Source organism: Mus caroli, chromosome 14, assembly GCF_900094665.2.
Source record: "Mus caroli chromosome 14, CAROLI_EIJ_v1.1, whole genome shotgun sequence".
Classification (NCBI taxonomy): domain Eukaryota; kingdom Metazoa; phylum Chordata; class Mammalia; order Rodentia; family Muridae; genus Mus; species Mus caroli.
Genome location: NC_034583.1, coordinates 56,074,781 through 56,082,508, shown reverse-complemented (window position 1 = coordinate 56,082,508; position 7,728 = coordinate 56,074,781). Strand labels below are relative to the sequence as shown.

Sequence of the window (7,728 nt, the reverse complement as noted above, 5' to 3'; positions counted from 1 at the left end):
TTTTTTGGTTTTTCGAGACAGGGTTTCTCTGTATAGCCCTGGCTGTCCTGGAACTCACTTTGTAGACCAGGCTGGCCTCGAACTCAGAAATCCGCCTGCTTCTGCCTCCCGAGTGCTGGGATTAAAGGCGTGCGCCACCACGCCCGGCTTACATTCCTTTCTTACATAAGTCTTCAGAATTAGTATTTTACCTTGAGAACACGTCTCTTTTGTCCTGAGTATGTTTTCAAAGCACAGCAGCAGGCACTTGGAGTTGCTCCTCCTGAGTGGAACTGCTTGAGCAATGGCAGTAGGGCTCTGTTTGAGGGCCTTGTGGATGAAATGCTCTGGAGGGTGCAGTGCAGTCAAGACCCGCTGTGGGAGAATGATGTCAACACTAAGGTTTCTCTTTGGGTTTTCTTCCAGAAGTTTTGTGATTTGGGATGTTATATTTAGGTCTGTGATGTCTTTTGAATTAGTTTGTTTTTTGTTTGTTTTGTTTTGTTTTCCGTGTTTCCACACAGAGCTTCTCTGTGTTATCCTTCCTGGCTGTTCTGGAACTTGCTTAGTGTAGACTGGGCTGGTCTTGAATTTACAGAGATCCGACCGGGCTGGAGAGATGGCTCAGTGGTTAAGAACACTGACTGCTATTCCGAAGGTCCTGAGTTCAAATCCCAGCAACCACATAGTGGGTCACAACTATCTGTAATGAAATCTAATGCCCTCTTCTGGCATGTCCAAAACAGTGTACTTAGATATAATAATAAATAAATCTTAAAAAAAAAAAAGAATTTACAGTGATCCACCAGTATCTGTCTCTCAAGTGCTGTAATTAACAGTGTGAGCCACCACCACCCAGCTGCTGAGTTAGGGCTTTTTGTTGTTGTTGTTGTTGTTGTTTTCAATAAAAGCTTGAAATATTCCTTGAGGTTGCAGTTTTACACATGGATGTCTTGTTCTCTCCTCAGGTGTTGAAAAGGCCTTCCCATCTACCTTGTGTTGCCTTGGCACCTTTGACAGAATCATGGTGATCATGGCTTAGAATCAGCTTGCTAATGTGTGTCATAAGCCCTTCAGGAATTCTCCCTGGCTCTTAGTAGTTAGCAGTGGATGTATCTTAGAAACAGTCTCCGGACTGCTCTGCTTACTTACAAGTTCCATGATCTCTTTCCCCCCTAAGGTTTTCATTTATTGCTATGCAGATTCTATATCTCTTTGTTAGACTTACATCAGTATTTTATGCTCGGTGCTATTGTGAATGATACTTAATTTTTAAAAAGATTTATTCTGTTTTATCTATGTACATTTTGCCTGCATGTATGTATGTGTACCACATTCATGGTGCCTGAGTTGGTCAGCTTGGATAGTTTTGAACTGGTGGTGAGCCAACACGTGGGTGCTGGGAACAGAACCCGTGTCTTCTGTAAGTGCAACAAGTGCTCCTTAACCACCGAGATCTCTCTCCAGCTCTGTGAATGGTAAATGTTTACGAGCTGGGCTGGAGAGATGGCTCAGTGGTTAGGAGTACTGACTGCTCTTCTAGAGGTCCTGAGTTCAATTCCCAGTAACCACGTGGTGGCTCACAACCATCTGTAATGGGATCAGATGTCCTCTTCTGGTGTGTCTGAAGACAGCTATAATATATATATATATGTGTGTGTGTGTGTGTATATATATATACATATATGTATGTGTATGTATGTATATGTATAATAAAATAATTCTTTTTTAAAAAAAAGAAAGAAAAACAAGCAAATCAGATTCTAGATCATTCCTAGAAATGCAGTTGATTTTTCTATATTGTCCTTGTATCTGGCAGCTTTGCTGAATTCATATACTCAAAGAATTGGGTTTTCTCTTTCTATGTCTCTTTCTCTCTCTTTTTGTAGAAAATCTGAGTTTTTTAATATTATAATCATCTGTGGATAGTTTATGTTTTTTGGTTATCATATTGATTAAGGTTTTGGGTATGATGCTGCCGAGGAGCTGTTAGAGCCACAGACTCTGTCTTGTGTCAGTATTGAGGGAAAGTGTTCCACCTTTCATGGTTAACTCTGATGTCAACTGCATTAGTGATAGGATACCTGTTCTGTTTCTAGCTCATTCTAGCTTTTGGACATGAGCCTCATCAAGTGCTGTTTCATTACTCATTCCTATGTAGATGGCTATAGCGGTGATTTGTATTGGTTGATTGTTAGATACCACATACACCTTCTAATGGTGTAATATTTGCTCACGCACTGCTAAGAATCCTTTTCATCTCTTTCTCTTCATGAGGAATAATAGCATGTATTTCTCTAACCTTGTTACTTAATTTTCTGGCTTCTTACATTAGGATAATTTTTGACCTGTGAAACAGTTTGGGGAATGTTTTCTTCTAATTCAGATTCTGAAATAAATTGAGAAAAACTGTCATTGTTTTCTCTTGGGATGGTTAGTCAAGTTGGCAATGAAGTCATTTTGGTGAAGGATTTTCATTGTTGGTATATTTTCTAAGTGCAAACCTGGTTTCTTTTTTTTTTTTTTTTTTGTGGTTTTTCGAGACAGGGTTTCTCTGTGTAGCCCTGGCTGTCCTGGAACTCACTTTGTAGACCAGGCTAGCCTCGNTAGCCCTGGCTGTCCTGGAACTCACTTTGTAGACCAGGCTAGCCTCGAACTCAGAAATCTGCCTGCCTCTGCCTCCCGAGTGCTGGGATTAAAGGCATGCGCCACCACGCCCGGCTGCTAAAAAGGTTTATTTATTTATGTATTTATTTATCTATCTATATGTAAGTACACTCACTGTAGCTATCCTCCAGAAGAGGGGATCAGATTTTGTTACAGTTGGTTGTGAGCCACCATGTGGTTGCTGGGATTTGAACTCGGGACCTTCGGAAGAGCAGTCAACGCTCTTAACCACCTAGCCATCTCTCCAGCCCCGCAAACCCGGTTTCTTAAATAGGTACTGGGCTATATAGGTTTTTGTAGTTTATATATTGAAGGAGAAGGTCCATTTCATCTAAGTTTTTGTGTGTGTGTGTGTGAAGGACGGAGGTTGACATCAGGTGACCTCCTCTGTCACTCTGTATTATTGAGACAGGATCTTTTGCTGAACCTGGAGTTTACCCATTCTGCCTCACTGGCTGGCCGTCATGCTCCAGGGATCTGCCTGTTTGCTCTGCAGGTGTTAGGTTTATAGAGGTGAGGTGTGCCATCATGCCCAAGGTTTCAGGAATTTCATACATAACTGCACTGTATTTTCATCATATTCACCCCTCATTCCTCTCCCTAACTCCTGTCAGGTCCACCCTGATTTCCTACCCAATCCTAACTTTCGTAATTTCCTCTATCTTTTTTTAAAAAATAATCCACACGTTCAATTTGTTCTACCCATACCTATGGGTGTGAAGCCATTCTCTAGAGTATTGTCACCCTACCAGGGACCACACAGTCAAACAAACCGACTTATCTCTAGAATCAATCAGCTACCAGTATCTCGTTAGTTAGTAGGGAGCTCTTGAGCCTTTCTCTCTAAGAAGGATGCTGATTTGAGTCCATCCTATTCTTGTTCTTGAATATGAGCAAAGACATGCTGATTGGAACTCCTTGACATTTATCCTGTTACTCTCTCACTAGCGCAATAGGGAAGATGCAACTGCTACAACATGATGGTACACGGCTAGCTTATGCTATGATTTAATGAGTGTGTGTAAGTGTGTGGTGCCTTACACCATTTTGACTGGTACTCTTATTAGCTGTGGTTAAACATTCCTAACAAGTGTCCCTTATGCCTTAGTGACAGAATGGCCTGTCTTAGACACTGCTGCCACACAGGGCCTTCTCAGGCATCCTTTCTCCTGAGGTAGTTTCAGTGAGAAACTAAGACCATGTAAATGTAATAATAGTCCACAGGTACCAAGCACTCCCACTGCTATCAGAAATTCATCCTTCCCTTACTGTTACCTATGCCAGCCTTAGCTTTCAGCCAAACTCACTTAGTTTACTCCTGTGATATTTTTTGGTTTTTCCTTCCTGAGCATCTTTGGTACAGTACTTATGAATCTCTGGACTGCTCTGCTCTCCTCTTCTTATCTAACTTTATGGGTTTTTTTTCCTCCCAAGCCTAACTGTAACCAGCTTTATTAAGCATACTTTTCATAAACAATCATGGTATTTCAGGCAGGACCTGGGCAGACAATCAACAGTATACAAGGACTTCCAAATCCCCTTCTTGTATAGACTACCAAAATCAGAAAGCCACTGTAAAACCCAATGAAGTCTCCATTCTATGCTTTGAAAAGGGGGAAGTAGCTTAGAGTGAGGGTGGACATCTCACATTAAGGATGTTGTTTAACAACTTTTCACAAGCTGACCCTGACTTTCAGGAAAGGAACATGGCAGAATTATCAATCTGAAGATCCACAATCTTTTATAAAAGGAACCAGCGCTCTTCTGAGAACACTCAAACTCCCAATAGACTGGAAAACCAATTTTGGGTTCCAGGTTCCAACAGGTCCTCTGGTTTTAAGGGAATTAAGTCTATGTTGATAGTGTAGGGGGAAGAGGATATAAAAATGAATATAGAATTTTCCCAGACCACAAGGCATTTTGCACCATAGTGGCCACCTATGTCAAGACCAGGACGTCTTTCCTGGGAACCAACAGGAGCCTTTCAAAATTATCAGGGAAAGATGATTTCCGTCATCAGTCCAGCTTGGGAAATATTTTGTTAGTGACGCACTATCCTCCCCCCAACAATGAAGTGGTGGTTCTTTTTGGGTTTTTTTTTTTTTTTGGTTTTTTGAGACAGGATTTCTCTGTGTAGCCCTGGCTGTCCTGGAACTCACTCTGTAGATCAGGCTGGCCTCGAACTCAGAAATCTGCCTGCCTCTGCCTCACGAGTGCTGGGATTAAAGGCATGCGCCACCACACCCGGCTGTTTTACTTTTTTAAAAAAGCTATATTGTTAGCACACAAAACACTTCACTGTGCTGGGCATTGGTGACGCACGCCTTTAATCCCAGTACCTGGGAGGTTCTGAGTTCGAGGCCAGCCTGGTCTACAGAGTGAATTCCAGGATAGCCAGGGCTACACAGAGAAACCCTGTCTCGAAAAACCAAAAAAAAAAAAAAAAAAAACCCAAAAAACCAAAATTCAGCACTTCTATAAAACTTGATGAAAAATGTATTCTAAACTGTACAGTCACTAGAAGTACATAATCATAAAAACGCACACATGTCACTTGGCATCTCCAGCACCTTCAGCTTTCTGTACCTCATCTGTGTTTTTGTCTCCATTCTCTGCAGGATTATTCACATCCTTACCACCATTGGCTTTCCCCTTCCTCCCCTTGGGTACCTTTGTCCCTTCTTTGCAGGGGCTGTTTTAGGCTTGGACTCTGGCTTTAGAAAAACAGGTTTAGCAGACAACCTTGCAGATCTTCTCTGTGGCTCATCCTTCACCTTGGCTTTATTTCCTTTAGCATCCCGTTCGTTCAGCCTTGCTTTGGGGCATAGCAGGGCCTGAGCTTAGGGATACAGTGGTGCACTGGTTTGCTCCATCTGGGGGTCGTCCTCCATGCTTCTTCCTCCATGGTCTCTTTTGAGTCTTCCTTTATTTGATGATCTTTCTCATCCATGAAACAGTTGTGGTTCATGTTATAGGTACCATCTGTTATTCAGCGTTTGCTTCCTGACATAGTTGGTTTCTTGTTTTTGAGATGTCACCCAGGCTTGTTTTTAAGTCCTCTGCTCAGTGCTTCTCCTGCTTTGGTCTCATGGGTGGCTTGGACCGCAAGTATATACCTCAATGTGTGTGTGTGTAGTATTGAATGCTACTGTGTGTACAGTAAAGATTGAGATGATTTCAGGACAAGTACTCTACCACTGAGCTGTGCTCTAGCCCTGATTTTCATCCTTTATTTATCATGTGTTTGTGTATGGTCCATAATTCTGGAGCACTTAGGATTCATAATGTCAATCAGAGTTGACATAAAGGGCCCCAGAACAGAGCAACAGTCCATTAGAAGTCAAACCAAGAAGCCATAGTAATCTCTAGCTCTTCTGTACCCTGTCATGTAACAGCATCCGTTACTAGAGAACCTGGAGGTTGCTCAGGTACGTGGGTGAGGCAAGATTAGGAATACCTTCCCTAGGGCACCTTCCAGACAGAACATGCAACAGATTACAGTAGAGAGCTATTGAGTAATTTTTAAATGGAATGACAGTAAGAAAGTAAAGTCCATTTTGAGAGAATAGCAAGGAGGGCTGATGAAGGCAAGAACAGAGAACTAGTCTTCTATGAGAGTACTACTGGCATTCAAGTTCTGAGCTAACTCTTCAGCCTAAGAAACTATAATTTGATAGCAGTAATAAGTAGAATAAGGTATAAAGGTTATTTAATAGACCATTTCAAATGGTGTGCCACTTAACTTATCACTTGAATAATAAGAATGAACTAGCTGTAAAAAGTGCATTTTAGGCAGATCATGCACAGTGTCTCAAAAAAAATGATAATGACCTTGAGAAACAAACTCCTGAGCCTAGGTCATGGCGAGTGAAGAATAGAAGCCAAATCTTGTAAAAAAGTGTGAATATACCTTAGGAAGGGATTACATTTTATTCCATGTGCAGTGGAAGCCACTGTGGGATTTTAGATGAAAAAATGCTGTGGCTGCCCTTGAGAGCAGCTGGTAAGCTCTGTTTCCTGAGTCACTTTCCTTCTCACTGCACCGCACAGGAGCTCTAGCAGACACTACAGATGTAGGGATCCACACGAGAGAGCGAGCTTTCAGTCTTCTGTCCTAGTCGTAATCAAAGATTAGGTGTTTGGTAAATACTTTTTTATTTTGAAGAATTTATTTTTTCATGCATATTTAACTGAGTTTTGTTACTGTTTTTAAATCATGAATTGAATGGTTTTTTTTTTTTTGTATGTATTGAAATGGTCATAGACAGACAGCCTGTTAATATGGTAAAGCACTTTAAGGGGTTTGGAGCATTATGCCGTCTTACACTGTCATTGTGCTCATCGGATTGCAGGAACCTTTCGTTTTACTGGACTTAGTTTGTCATTTTATTATTTTCTCTTACTTTAAGGTTCCCTGCCCATGTTTCCAAGAGAAACTAGTACATGGATTGCTTTGCCCTTAATGTATTTGACTTGTTACAGTGATACTCGCCCTGCCTGTTGAGTTGAAAAATGCTTGCTTGCCTTCTGTTTTCTGAAATAGCTTATATGAATTGGCCTGATTTCTAACTTAAATGCTTGGGAGAATTCACCGTGAAGCCAAAAAGCTGAACAGTAAAAAGTTTTATTTAATCAAACCCTTTCCCTCTAAAAGCATGATTGAATAGCAATAGGGTCATATTACAAATGGATGTGTGTTGAGATAGATATGATTTGTAGCCTAATTTTTGGATGTGTCTCCAGTGGAGTGTGGAATGGCCCGTGCTGAGAGCTTAACTCAGGGGCCTCTTCTAACTCATGTTAGAAGACACTTGTGAACCGTACTGTTAAATTACTGAGGGGTTTTTAGTTTGTTTTTAATGTCCTTTGAGCCCCAGTTTTCTTCTATTGTGAGATGAAAACACTGACATTGCACCGTGGGATCACCGTGCTAGTCCAGTGAAGAATCAGACACTAGTAGCATACAAAGTGTTATTGCTGTTAGTGTCTTCTCACTAGTTACTGTCATTTATACGTGGCTGATCCTTCATGGTTGCTCTTTTTCAGAAAACTAACTAGTTATATCTTAAGGAGAGTCTGAAA

General features: G+C 41.2%; 1 protein-coding gene across 9 annotated transcripts in view; it reads left to right on the top strand.

Annotated features, from left to right (window-relative positions):
- Positions 1-7,728, top strand: part of Hmbox1 (homeobox containing 1) — a 143,128-nt gene that overhangs the window by 26,994 nt on the left and 108,406 nt on the right. The gene's annotated exons all lie outside the window — the stretch shown is intronic.